This window comes from Phacochoerus africanus, chromosome 16 (genome assembly GCF_016906955.1).
Source record: "Phacochoerus africanus isolate WHEZ1 chromosome 16, ROS_Pafr_v1, whole genome shotgun sequence".
Taxonomy (NCBI): domain Eukaryota; kingdom Metazoa; phylum Chordata; class Mammalia; order Artiodactyla; family Suidae; genus Phacochoerus; species Phacochoerus africanus.
The window spans coordinates 31,144,160-31,159,451 of NC_062559.1; the positions used below are offsets into that span (position 1 = coordinate 31,144,160).

At 36.4% G+C, this 15,292-nt stretch overlaps 1 non-coding gene across 1 annotated transcript; it reads right to left on the bottom strand.

The window, feature by feature from the left end:
* Window positions 1-4,234: 4,234 nt before the first annotated feature.
* On the bottom strand, window positions 4,235-4,377 carry LOC125117824 (U4 spliceosomal RNA). Its single transcript, XR_007132732.1, has one exon. It is a non-coding gene; the product is annotated as a U4 spliceosomal RNA (small nuclear RNA).
* Window positions 4,378-15,292: the final 10,915 nt, after the last annotated feature.

Genomic DNA, 15,292 nt, shown 5'->3' on the forward strand with positions numbered 1-15,292 from the left:
TTTCAATGAACTGCATTCTATCTTCATATAAATATTAGTTATAATTAATGCTCATGTTATGTTGTTCCTAAAACATACATTCTAAGGTCGTTCTTAAATTAAACAGATTTATCTTTGGAAAGTTTTAAGTATAACCTTATCTGTGGGCAGAAGAATAACTTCTTAAAATCTTTTTTTAACTTTATCATTTATAGCATATAGTCAAGATAATAGTGACTAAATTTTATGTTAAATAGGGAAAAAAGCAATTCTTGCCAAGAAGGAAAAAGAAACAAAAGAAATAGCATAACACAGAAATACTCTAAGATTTTGAAAGATCTTGTTTTTAGTAGTATATAACTATATTTAGCAAATTATAGCTCCTTTTTAAAGTCCCCATAATCAGAGTATGTTTAAATTTTGCCAAAACTGAATAGTCGTCTAGTAGAATCTTTAGTATATCTGTTAATACTTTTTAAAATCACTAAAACAATGAAGCTATAATATGAACTGTTATTGAAGAAATATGAGAAGAATGTTGGTAAGAGATAAACTCACATTGAAAATGTTTGACTTGAATAATATGTTGGATGCTGCGCATCTGCAGATGAACAGGACACGGGTTGCTTACAGTCTAGTAGATGAGATACAAAAAAGAAATAAACAAGATATATTGTGGAAAATGATATTACAGGAAAAATCATATCCTAGTGCCTTGTAGGGGCACCTAGATGAGTCTTGGCAGAAGAAGGGTCATTGGAAGAAAATTCTTATTTAAGGAGGAGCTACAACGAGCTAAAAGGAGTATAAGGCAATATTAAAATGAAGGTAACTTGGTTAAAACTAGAGTAATGGACATCAGAAGGTTAAGGATGAGCCGAGGCAGGAAGCATATCTAAAAGAGCCTGAAACTATGTAAGGAGCTTAAAATTTCTTCTAAAAGAATAAAAAGCAATAAACCAACAACCACACCAAAGGATTTTAAATAGGGGGCTGACATGATTATGTCAGCTCTTCGGAGTGATCTTTCTGGTTGCCTTTGGAGAATGAATGGAAGAAGAGTCACATCTGGGAGCAGTACTACTCAAGTTTCTTCAGAGAAACAGAACCAATAGGATTTAAAAGTTTACATAAAAAGAGGTTAATTATAGGAACCAGTTCATGAGGTTATGGGGTCCTAGAAGTCCCCCAATCTGCTGCCTGCAAGCTGAAGAACTGGGAAAGCTGGCAATATAATAATTCAGTCCAAGTCCAAAGGCCCGAGAACCCAAGAGAGTGAAGGGGTGGGGTGGTCACTGGTGTCTGAAAGCCCAAGAACCTGGAGCATCCATGTCCAAGGGCAGGAGAAGATGGATATCTTGACTCAAGAAAAGAGAGCATCTGACCTTGTTTCACCTTTGTTATTCTATTCAGGCTCTCAACGGATTAGGTGATGTCTACTCACATTGATGAGGGTGAAACTCTTTACCCAGTATCCTGAATCAAATGCTAATGTCCTCTAGAGACACACTCACAGACATACCCAGAAATCATGTTTTACCAGCTGTCCAGCAGCCCTTGGCCCCGTCAAGCTGACACATGAAACAAAACATCACAGGAGCCTATGATAGTAACTCAGGTGAGAGTTTCTAACAGCACTGGGGAAGGAGAAAAGATGGATTTCTGAGTCATTTATGAGGTAATGGATTGAATGTACTCAGTGGGGGAAAGCAAAATAGCCATGGCATTCCCTGAAACAGGAACACAGAAAGAGGACTAGGTATAGGGAAAGAGGATGATATGTGCAGTTTGAGACCTGCTGCCATCCTTTGAAAAGCCTGGACATGGATGGAAAATAAGTATTTGGATACATGGGGAAACCTGGATAGGTATTACGGAGTCTGGATATATATAAATGAGATAAAAAATTGAATCTTTTCCAAACACAGTTGACCCTTGAACAACACAGGGGTTAGGAGTGCCAACAGTTCCTGCCGTCAAAAATCCAAATATAACCTACAGCCATTCTCCATATCCATGGTTCCATATCCCTATTCAACCAATCATGGATCATGTGATAATTAGAGTTTTTACTATTGAAAGAAACCCACGTGCAAGTAGACAAGCACAGTCAACTCTTACTGTTCCAGGGTCCACTGTACAGACATGCAATTCAAAGGACACTGCCATCTAAATATATTATATATAAGGTTTTTACTAAAGCAACAGTATTCTAATCAGGAAAGTAAACAATGATGTGACTAGCCTTCCAGGTTATCAATGAAATTTTAAAAAGAAAAAAAAAATACATTGATTGGACTGAGGATGAAAAAATGTGATGAGACTATGTCCAGAATTTGTCCTTTATTAAAGGCAAAAGGCCTAACAACTGTTTTGATGTTGCTCCTGTGTTTTATTTTTTGTTTTTGTTTTTGTTTGTTTTGATCTTGGTAAAATCACGCAGCTTTTATAGCATTGTAAGACCATTTGTATTAAAAACCAGCTGTAACTATCTGCTTCCCATGGAGGAAAGATCCATAAATTACAGCTCAGGTTATTTGTCAGTTATGTAGTTTAAAAATTCTTTGGCAGATAGGATTAAAGTGTGAGAATTGATCCTGAACTCCAGCTGAGGGGCTTGTGAAATTATAAAGATAATATGTTCACTACAGCATCTCCCGCTGCCCAATTTAAAGGTGCTGGGTAGGAGGTCAGTGGAAAAGGAAGGCAGTTGGATGACACTATTTGAAATATTTTAAATAAATGTTTTGTAAGAGACTAACATATTATACAAAGGAGTGATTTTTTTTTTCTAAGCAGAGACTTCTTCCAATCATTTAATTTATAGAGATTTCACTTATACTCTTGGATCTTCTGGTTCAATCCAGTTTTTTGCAGGGCATTTTTCCCATGGTATAATTTTTAATGTCTTGCCTGATCTTCTTTACAAATGAATAATAAGAAAGGATTGACATATATACACTATTATGTATAAAATAGGTAACAAGGACCTACTGTATAGCACAGGGAAATCTGCTCAATACTGCGTAATAACCTGTATGGGAAAAGTATCTGAAAAGGAATGGCTATATGGCTATGTGTAACAGATTTACTTTGCTGTATATCTGAAACTAACACAATTTTGAAAGTCAACTATACTCCAAGAAAAAAAATTTTAAAAGAATATGTTGTATCTTAATAAATAATATAATAAAAGAAAAAAAAGAAAGACTTTTTATACTTTGCTTTGTTCTCAACAAAATATTCTGTGGCCTAGTAATTCTCACATAGAGAAACTGGCTTACAACCTCTGCTGGGTTACTTAATCATTTTATGAGCATATCTGCTGCTTAGAAGCAGTGCTGAACTTCTTATAGATCCCAAGGCTGTTACCTGGTAAGTTGGCAGGGTGAACCAAAACAAAATAAAATACGTGAAATCGCTGGGTTTTTCTCTGCAACAGCCAGGTATCCTGAAATTAGATGGTGAATTACAAACAAAAGCTTAGGTTGCTTGATTGATTTGTTCCAGAAGGCTTTTAGGTATATACAAAGACGCTTACACGTAGCAAAATAAAAATGATTTCCAACTCACAGAAAGAATGGAGGGCAAAGAACATGCAGGAGGAAATAAAGAAGGGACAAGGAAGGAGGGCAGGGCACAAGATACAGGGGATGGTATCCACCTGTAAAAAGGAACTCAAAATGTTCCCTAAGCTTGAACATCAAGGAGAAAATTGCATTTAATTACAAGGTTGATAGTATCTATGAGGAAAAAATGAAGCCTTCGTGAAAAACATCCGTCAAGTTGTGATTTGCAATCTTCGAGGCAGAGAGGGGATCCTTTATAAAGGAATGAACAATAAGTTCCCATCATTACAGGAAACATAGCAAGGACTTCCTCTCACTGTGTCTAATGATGTCCCTCACAGAGGCAGCTGACATAACACCTGAGTTGTAAGAGGAATCTCAGGAGTGGGAGAGAATTAGGTGTTGAATTACCTATATGACTCCCAGGCAGGAAAGGTTAAGAGCCCCAACTATATCGTTAGTTTGTTACTTATTGGAAAATAGAAGGTAGTAAAATAAACAGTACAGTGTGCAAGATTTTAATGTTGTGGTTTGCTTTAAACCTTAACAAGCAGAAATGGCCAGTAAAAAAAAAATCCCTGAAATTCAACTATGGCGGAATGGAAAGAGCACTGGATTGAAGTGAAAGCCTGAGTTTGAGCTCCAACTTTTTGCTAATTTTTTCTACTTCTTCTTTTTTAATTCTGCCTCCATAGAGACTGTCAAAATTGCCAATGCTGACTGTATCTCAAGTCATCATGGTGGGGTATTGGGAAAAGTTTTCAATTAACAATAATCACAAGGTCTTGGATAAACCTTACTGGCTACAATACTGCCACTGGACAAAGCTGAGCTTTGCTAACTTCTAAGTCTGATTTTGCTGGGGCAGGTCATGGATGTTCCTACTGAGACCCAGATTTCACACCTGTAAAAAGAAAGAAATAATAGCAATACTGAATACCAAGCAAAATACTGCTCATAAACGATTCTTCATTACATTATCTGAAAAACCCTTTATATTACCCAAAGAATCTTCTAACTGTACTATTGCAAGTATATTGAAAATTGTTCCACAACCACCCCACATGATAATATATCTTCATGTGAATTCACAAATAGTTAGACAATAGAGACCTATGGAAAGATATTTTAATTGTTATTCATAATAACACCCATAATTATTTTAGTCCCTAGAATATGAACATCAACCTATTAAAGGCTTGATGTGTGTCACCCTCTGCCACCTTAAAACAATATTTATGAAGCAACTGTTTTTATCCTACCCATTTTATAAGTTCTGAGGTTAAAGTTACTAAGCTGGGGTTAGACATGTGAAGTTTGTCAAAGGAGAAGTGGACGAAACTAAAAGACACTATATGATGGAGGGGAAAAAAAGAAATAATTAAATATAGAAAACATCTGTTACACAAAAAAAATTAGACCCTTTAAAATCGTTGGTGCTTACTAATACCAGGTGCAGAATTCTTTTACAAGAACATATTTGAAGGCCAATTTAAAAAAAACTATGTTTGATATCCAGTAAAATTTTCAGGTAATTTGTATAGCATTCCAATATTTAATGTTCGAAACCCAGGGAGCTCACACATGCCTCTAGATCTGTCATCCATTCTGGCCGGGTTCTGTACCAAGGCCCTCCAATGGCTAATCCAAGCTTTAGGGTAACAGTAAAAATCATCACGCTCCTAAAAAACTCATAATTTGTTGCATACACTGTAGGAAGAACCCTTTCTTTTTTCTTTTCAAAACAGAAAGCTAGTTTTTAAAAGCTCTCAAATAAAAATTCATCTTTACATAGATTCATCCCTAGTTGTTAAAAAGGACAATATTTGCTTTGCTCATTTTGGGCTAAATTGCATCCCAAGAAAGGAAACAAGAAAAACTAGAGATCTACCTTACGTTCTGTCCAGGGGTTATGTAAACCCAAAGTGACAACAAAATAGAACACTGAATAATTAAAAGCACTAAAGAAATAGAAGACATTATTATTTTACCTGGAATGGCAGGTATCCCCATAACATTATAATAGGATAAAGTGAATCATATTAATTTGCTAGGAATGCCATAACAGAGTACCCCAGACGTCAACAACAAAAATTAAATTTCTCATGATGCTGGAAGCCAGAGTGGATCAAGGTGCTGGCAGTGTTGGTTTCTTCTGAGGCCTCTATTTTGGTTTGCAGACAACTCTCTTTGCCTTATATCTTTATATGACCTTCTCTCTGAGCCTGTCAGGATCCCAATCTCCTCTTCATATAAAGACACCAGTCATAATGGATTGAGGTCTATCCTAATGACCTCATTTCAACATAATTGCCTTTTTAAAGACCCTATTTTCAAAGACCGTCACATCTTGAATTACTGGAGGTTAGGACTTCATATATGAATTTGGGGAGGAGGGAGATACAGGATAGCCTGTAACATTAATAAAGTATAAATATAGAGAATGATGCTGTATGTTATAGTCTAAGTATTTTAAAGTAAATATTAAGAAAATAGTATTGTAAATACTGCCTAGAAAACATGTCAATAATAATTTAATAATTTCTATTGATTCATGACCTTTAAATGCCTGAAGAATATTAATTTGCTTGTATGGTACAGTTGTAAAAGGCAGCTGCACAGGAGATTGGTTCTGTATTCCTCCCAGCATAGCCCAACCATGTCTATGTGTTTATTGCTAGGAGCTGAGAATCAAAAGGGAAAGAATGCACAGACACTAGGGACTTAATATCTAATTGCAGCAACAGTGTGGATGTTTAAAAGAGAAAGAAGAATAAATAACAATACAAGTTTGCATGTCCTAAATTCCAAATGGAAGATGAGCTGTCTTCCTGATTCTGAGGTCATACCAGCCAGATCTGTGTTGATTACTAAAGGATTCCAAGAGGAAAACTAAAATGATTTAAATATGCAGATAATTAGTGGAATAGAATTTCAGAAGGAACAATAGCAATACACCTTTTGAAGGCCCCTGATTTCAAATTGCATGCTCCTCCTTGGCTTCTCCATGAGGAAGAAATAAAATGCTAAAAAATGCTCCCAATTACCTAAAAGTTCCATTATTTCGTCCAGTCAATGAAAGTTTTGATATAATAAGGGAATGACAATTAGATTAGGGAAATATTTTTATACTTAGTTGATGTGTGTTCAGCAAATAGTTTGACGACCCAAGAAAAAGCAGGGCCCAGTTATTTTGACTATACTGTCTTTTTACTTACATGACGATTTGGCCTAAATCAATTCCCTATCCCATTGTCAACTGTGGGAGGGAAGACAGGGAAAAACTTTCATTATGTTTTTTGTGTAACAGAAGTCTCTGATGGAGTAGATTAAAAAATACAAAAATACATTACTAAGGTCAAAATACAAAAGTGTTTGATTTTGTGGGTAGAAGAACTTGGCATGGAAGTCACTTAGATTTCGTGTTAGCATTTTAGTACAGTAAATGAAAATAACATGTTAGTTTTAAGCATTCAGAGATTCTGCCTAAAAGAAGAGTTTAGGGAAATAGTGGTTAAAACTCAAGCTCTGGAATCAAAATGCCTCAACAGGAAGCCCCTAACTTACCACTTGCATGTTCTTGGGTAGACTGCTCTTTTTCCCTAATGCCTTAGTTTTGTCATCCATAAACGGGAATAATAATGATATCTGCCTTATAAAATAACTATGACATTTTAGAGACACAGGAGGAAAATGCTTAGCACAAAATTAACAATAAATGCTACCTATTATTGGCAGCCAATATTTTAATATATTATTTATAATGAAATAATACATTATTTCACATTATGTATTTATATATACAATTTTATATATATAACCTTTTGCTTACAGTTTCTAAGTAATGATTTTCAACCTCATCAGCACACTAGAATCATCTGAAAATGTTTTTAAATTCTAATACCTGGCCTCACCCCTAGATACTTTGATTAAATTGGCTTCAGGCGATGGCCACATCTGTGAGTTTTAAAAGTTCCCCAGGTAATTCCAACACGCAGCCAGAGGTGGAAAGATCTGATCCCAATAACTCATGCAGATGTGTAGCATCAGAGAGCTGTCAGTATGCCAGCCACTCCCAGAGTAGCTTTCCCCAAAATGTATTCTACATAACACTGGTCCACCAAGATTCTCCCTGAAACAAAATACCATAAAAAGTACCTTAAAAGGGACAGAGGCAGAGTCAATCAATCTTGATGGTGTGTTTATCATTTGAAGATTCATTTTTAACCTACCATATTAAAATATCTGAGAAGTTCTGCTTTAAGTAAACACTTTTATTGCTGATGAACCAAGACTTCCCCCAAGATTTTCATAAGGAAACATGTCCTTGAGGAATATTTAACTTTCTGCTCTACAACATAGTGATAAATGGTGAACAACTATCACTCCTGTTTGCTACAATGCCAGCTAATTAGCAGTTATGTAATTGGCAAACGTTTACTAACTTCTGCTAACCAGGCTCTGGGCTAGATAGTAGGAATTTAAAGCTAAAAGTCATAGAGTTTGGCCATTAGTATTGTCCATGGAGTCTTTTGATAAGTACAGGTACCTGGGCTTCACTCCAGACTGACCAGTTTATGAGAGCAAAGCTGCCAAGATGTGTTCTTTAGCCTTTTACTAGGATTCTGGTAATGACCTGGGTTTGGGAATCACTGATCCATAACCTAGCCTTTCACATTAAACCAACCTAGTTACATTCTATTTTGCAAATATCAACGAAGAAAACAAAGCCCAAAAGAGAACCTACTGAATGACCAGAGAAAAGAAAGGAGACAAAGGAGGAGAGATGAGAAAAGAGAAGTAGGACCGCACCATGAAAATGCAGCACAGCTGAGCAATGAGCATGTGTGCTGCATACGTGTCCCTGTGCTTGAGTATATGTGTGTGTTCACGTGCACATGCGTGTGTGATAAGATCAACGACATTGGCTGGAGAGGTAGCAGGAAAAGTGGTGCATTCTGGACCCACCATAGTACCATGGGCTGAGGAAAAACAGGTCTCTATCCTTTATCAGAAATAATAACAAACACTTCCTGTGCCTTACCTAAGGATACTGAGAGGAAGAGGAGGAAAACAGCAGGAGTAAGGTGACTGTAAACCTGGGAGCTGAATAGTTAAGGACAATGGACTTCAAACATGTTCTGATGGCAGAGGAGTTAGGAATCATCTTTCTCTTTGAGGAAAACATGAAATATTGACATAGGGAGTTCTCGTCTTGGCTCAGTGGTTAATGAATCCGACTAGGAACCATGAGGTTGCGGGTTCAATCCCTGGCCTTGCTCAATGGGTTAAGGATCTGGCATTGCCATGAGCTGTGATATAGGTGGCAGACGTGGCTCGGATCCTGTGTTACTGTGGCTCTGGCGTAGGCCAGCAGCTACAGCTCCGATTAGACCCCTAGCCTGGGAAACTCCATGTGCTGCACATGTGGCCCTGAAAAGACAAGAAAAATAAATAAATAAATAAATAAATTGACATAGGCTCAAAAATATATATACAAACTGTTCTTATGTTGGGCATTACCATATCCTGGTGGAAGCAGGTGGTAGGGTGCAAATTAGATATAAAGAAAAGGACTTTTTAGAATGTTACTGTGCTTCTTTGAATAAGTTCTGTTAAAGGTAGCATCTTAAATACTGAATGATCTCACTTATATATGGTATGTATTTTTAAAATAGCTAAATTTAGAGAAACAGAGTAGAATGGTGGTTTCCAGGGGCTGGGAGGGTGGAGGAAATGAGGAGATATTGATCAAATGTCACAAACTTCCAGCTATAAAATGAACAAATTCTGGGGATGTAATGCACCGCATGGTGATTATAGTTAACAAAACTCTATTATACACGTGAAAGTTGCTAAGAGAATAGACCTTAAATGTTCCCACCACACACAGAGAAAAACATAGTTATGTGAGGTGATGAATGTGTTAACTAACCTTGTTGGGGTAATCATTTTACAACAGATATTTGTATCAACTCATAATGTCATACACCTCAAACTTACACATATGTTATATATATATAATATATGTAATATATTAACCTATATATGCTATATATATGTAATATATTAACTTATATATGTTATATATCAAATATAGATCAATGTTTCAATAAAGCAATAAAAAAAATGGTCTGTTCTTATTGGGTCCCAGCGTTTATATTTTGGGTGCTCCTTAAAGAGTTTGACTTTAAGTAATATGCTTAACTACATCTCAGATTAAAACATTACTTCTAGACTTGAGTCACAGAAATTGTCCACCTTACTGCTGGAATTTTATAGGAGAAAATGTGCCCATTGTCTGAACAATAGATTTTCTGGGTCTAAGAATACAATTGCAACATAGAGAGACATGGTAGATATTATACAAATGTTGGAATTTCTATTTTGGGGGGGATATGCCTGGATATTTTAGGAAGAAAGGATGGATCTTATAGGAAGAAAATCAGATCTTTATGACATTATGTATAACTTTGAAAATGTGCTTATGTAGTTGTGAAATGAAAATTACTTTTAAACTCAATCTCTCTAGACAAAGAGGTTAGAAAGAAGACATCACTATCAGAGCTACTCACATTGGTTTCGGGATGCTTCCCCATACCGCTGCAGAAATGAAAGGCCCGGAACATGGCTGCCATCTTGTGGTCTGCAATTAAGAAGGCTTTGATATTACTCACAGTGGCTACTTCCTACCAGAAAACAAAGAACTTCAGGCAACAATGGGCCTGGGATAGGAACAGAGAGTTGAGTACTGATGGAATCCAAATGCTGCAAAATTGTTAGGTTCTAAATACTGAGAAGTGGCAGAGATTAAGTGAAGATATATTGGGAGGATTTGCTGACATAAAGTGGTCTTGACTTGATTGCTTTGGAAGACATGACCTAGAACAAATGTGTAGCAGAGTGGGGAGGAGCTGGGATTTATAGCTGCAAATTAGTAAGAGGGTTGGCAGTGTCCAGCCCTGTGTTCAATATAAGCCTTTTATCAGCAGGCAGAAGAACCCACAGGATAGGTCTTACTCTACTTCAAAATTGAAGGAGGAAACAAATTAGAGCCAAGATTTATTAAGCAACCTTAGACTTCTTTGCAACCCAAAAAGATCTCTCTGATTTGCTCTGCAGCTATCTTGGCCATTCACTAAAAACAAGTTTGAGTGAGGGAGCCCAGGGTCAAGACGCAGGGAAGAATTTGGCAGATGGGAAGAGTTTTCCAATTCTAGTAGTTCAGGCTAAGCTCATTCTTAAATCTTTGAATAAAATTCCCTACAACTCTAGCTCTAGCCCAGTTTTGGATTGAAGGCTGAATGCCCTGATTTATTTTTATTACATGGGAGCATATTCTAATGAAATTCCCTATAAACAACAGGCTACTTGCCCTTAGCATTTAGCAGATACCAACCAGAATTGAAACAAACCCAGTAACTTCTTGCACCAGGTGTAGAAAAAAATATACATTTTAGTTATTATTATTTGAGAGATGAAAAGTGCTAAGTGATAGGCATCAGAGAAGCTATAGGGACATGAAAATTGTGGAGGAAACAAGAAAGGGTTTAGGAAGCATTTCAATGACCTTTGAATCAGGAGGCATCTCATGTTCTTAAAGAGATACAAATGAAGATTGAATTCTTTGCTAATGCTTTGGCTTGGGCCAAATGTAGGACACATAACTTTGGAGTTTATATCTAGGTTACATTACTGAGTCCCATCTACTTTGGGCGAGCACTGGGTTAGGTAGATACTTCACATGTGTTACTCCATTTCCTTTTCAGAACAGCTCTATGAAGCAGAGAGAAATAACTTCCTCTAGTAAGTGGCATAATTAAAATTTGAAACTAGGCTGGTTTGACTCTATAGCATGTGTAATTTTTACTACACCAGGAAATCATGAATCATTCTCTGCCGATGTATGTTTTTTATTACATCTAATTAGGAGCAGACTTTCAGAAGCAGCTGACAGTGGTTATTAGTTATTATTGGAAGCAGCAGCTTAGTAAAAATGATTAACATGTAAATTTGGTAAACATTATTATTCAGGTAAACAACACTAAAAACCTTAGTCAACAGGTCGTTTCATGCATCTACTTCAGCTACATTATGTAGCCCATTCATCTTGATTGGCCATCGTGATAAACTACTTTTCCAAAGAATTAAATATTTCACAGGGCACAGAGAAACATTTCTGGTCAACTCGCTTCCATTATTAAAATGTGCCATTAGATTTTTTTTCAGAACTCAATTCCTTTTCCTCGTTGTATAATGAAGCAATGAAACATTTTATATCAAGAACATTTTTCAAGAGCTGGAGCAGTTTTAAGGCTTCTTTTAAGGAAAAACTTAGTCCTTCCAGAAGGTACTCCCTTGGCTCACTTCCATGTGCAAGTGGGCTGGCCCAGAGAAAGAAAATATATTTTGAGTTCTTCAAATTTAACAACAGAATATTAATTCTGCATCATCCATATCGGGTTCATAAAAACCTAGGGATCTCCTTTCACTTAATCTTACATGAATTGAATTCATTCTATCTTTCTGTAAAACTCATTTGAGATTAACTATTCATTTTTCAAAATTCTCTAAGCTTCATCCTCTAATAAGCTGAAAGCCACATGCATGGACTCCACTCTTACAGCTCTTTGAAGCAGTGCTGAGTGATGCGCAAGGAGGTATGCACACACCTGGGAGCCTGTTCAAGATTCTCCACTTATCAAATATGGGACCTTCAGAAAATTGTTTGCTTTCCTTAAGTTGTTTCCTCACCAGTAAGATAATTTTAGAAATTAATTCAGCAAACATATTTAGAGTATCTATTAAGGACTACACTTTGTGCTGGAGTTAGGTATAAAAAATTAATTCATTATTGACCCAATATTTATTTTGAGCATATACTATGCTCAGTGTTAGTCACTGTCTTAAGAGCTAAGGATAAATCTTTGAACAAGGCTGACAAATTTCCTGTCCTCATAGCTTGTATTTTAGTAAGATATTCAGAAAATAAATAAGGAAACCAAGAACCGACTCAACAGAAATTCAAGTCAGTGATAGGGACTATGAAGAAAATACACTAGAATAAGCAGGTGTCTCTGTGGGAATATGACTTCTATGGAAACAAAAGTCAGACAAGTTCCCATCTAGGAAGCGGACATTTGACAGAGATATGAGTGATAAGAAAAGATGATCAAGAAATCTTTGTATTCAATGAGCTTATTTCCTAGCAGTGCATGGGGGGGGGGTATAATTTCAGTAAGTGCTCAGATTGAAGTATGCAGTAGAAATTTCTTGGAAGGATGTGTTTAAGCAAAATGTAAAAGTGCCTCAGATGAAGTGATGCCCATATCGATACTCACCAGATGTGAGGCATCTTTTCTCTAAGATTTAGCATGGTGTCCCTCTCCCTTAATCACCGTGAAAGAAAATGACTCAAACCTTCAGGATGACTTCTTAGAATCAGAAAACACTGGGTCTAATTATATGTTTAAAAAGCATATACCTTCTTTTGTGAGACGATAAAAATTATATAACACCACAGATTTCCCTCCAAACTTCTACTGGCTATGGTGCTTGATTTCTGCCATCAACCTCTATTTCTTGTGTTTTTATTTCCAATTTTCTTTAATGTTTTATTGCCATAAGCTGTCTTGATTTTTTTATACCTGGACAGGGAATAAATGTTTTAAACAAACACGTTCACCCAATCCAGTTACTTTTGTGTCTGGTATTTAGAAGAAGTGCTTGGCATTTAAAGTGGAAAAATACTTCTAGTATTTCCTTTTTATATGTATGCCTCATTTCCAGTATTTTGGATATGACAGAGGAAAGAGGTTACTAGACAGAATTACTGTAACCCACTTTCTTACTTTACCATCAGGCATTTGGGGTCTTTTTTCACAGCATAAAATCTATGGTAAAACTTTATTAATGCAATGTTATTGGAGTAGAAGGCAATGTGAGCCACTCACAGTGAAATATGGTGTATCTTCAAACACGCATTAACTTAGTGGTTAAGAATGTGCACTTTTTATTTAGACACGATGAAGACCAAATGCTGTTTCCTGCACTTGCTGGCAACAGCCTTGGTGTGTGTTCCAATCTCTCTGGGTCTCATCTGTACAATGCGAGAAATAACACCTACCTCGTGGGATTCCACTGAGGCTGAGGACGTTATATATATATATATCAAACAATGTTTATAAAGTGCTTAGCAAAATATCTTTACCTAGCAAGTATCAAAAATATAAATTATTCTCCAGATTTTATATCAATTTTATTACATGTTCTATAGAGAAAAATGACACCTTCCAAGATTAACAGTTTTTGTCATAAATCAGAGTATACCAACCATCAGAGTTCCTAGAATTCCTCTACCTCATCATAATTCAAGAACAAGCAATAGGGTGGTTGAAACAGAGTCTAACCTCAAAAAAAAAAAAAAATCTAGTTATATCCGTATAGTTAGACAGAGGCTGGGGGGCTAATTATGGGAGAAAGGCCAAGGATGAATGAAGAAATGGGAACATCAAACTAAAGATAAACCTAGGAACATGAGAGACAGGCAGGATTTGAGTACTGTTACTTAAAGCAATGGAACTAAGTCTAAGAATCAAATCATCTGAAATCCTTATGGGCACATGGGCATTCAGGGAAGTGGCAGCATTTGCTAGGGGGTGGGGCTGGTGGGTAGAGTGGGGTTGGCCTGACCCAGTGGGCCCTCGGAAGCCACGGGAGAGAAAAATGGGCCCAGAAAAAGCAATTCCAGTCACTGCATGAATTCAGGGACGAGAGCAGAATCCCAGGCTACAAGTCAGAGGACATAAGCAAACCTCATTTGGGGGCTCATCATATACTGACTTATCTTTTCCTTCCAGAGAAAAAGACAGGTTCCAGAATCTAGCATGAGGGTCAATGGCCTCAGCAGTAGAAATTTTCAGCAAACAGATAAAGACCCTGTAAGTTAACAAGTCATACAAGACATAGAGACACATTTGACAGCACTGAGAGTAATTGTTGTATAAGTAAATGGAACACAAAAGTTTACATCCATTCAGGATTTTACACAGGTGGTGTATACAACAAAGGAGATTGGTTAATTTCTGATGCCTGTTATTTTGTTGTAGTAATTTATTCTCATAGGTTCAATGTCTATTTCTCTAATTAAAAAAAAAAAAAAAAAAACTTCAGAGGAGCCAGATGAACACTAAGAAGACAAGGGGATATTTTCAGATGCCTCTAATAGCTAGAAGTCTCAATCTTCTTTCTGTTTATTTATGTGCAAAATAAATAAACTCCTAACCAGCTGAAAAATTACCTTCTGCCTGAGAAATTTTGTGTTGATAATCCGACAGTGATAAAATCTCCCAAGAGAAATATGTTTATTGTACTTAGTGACTAGGACAGAGAAGAATCAAAACCCTGATCCTTTGGTTAAGATACAGCCACAGAGATGATGGATGAATGGAGCAGGAAGAAGTGTCCATTAAACTAATCATAGTGACACCCTGTTCCAACACCTAATGTTTGACACTTACTCACAGGTTACGAAAATGATGACATGTTCAAGAGTGAATCCATGCCTACAAACCAAACTTTCACTGATGAAAAGGGAGATTGTTATTTTAAAGGATAAATCAAATAGATTCAGCTTTAAAGTTAGTATAGTTTATACTAAAAAAAAAAAAAAAAAAAAAAGCAAGGGAACTTGTAGCACCAAGATGCAATAAAATACTAGCCCATATTTTATGCTGTTTTCTATA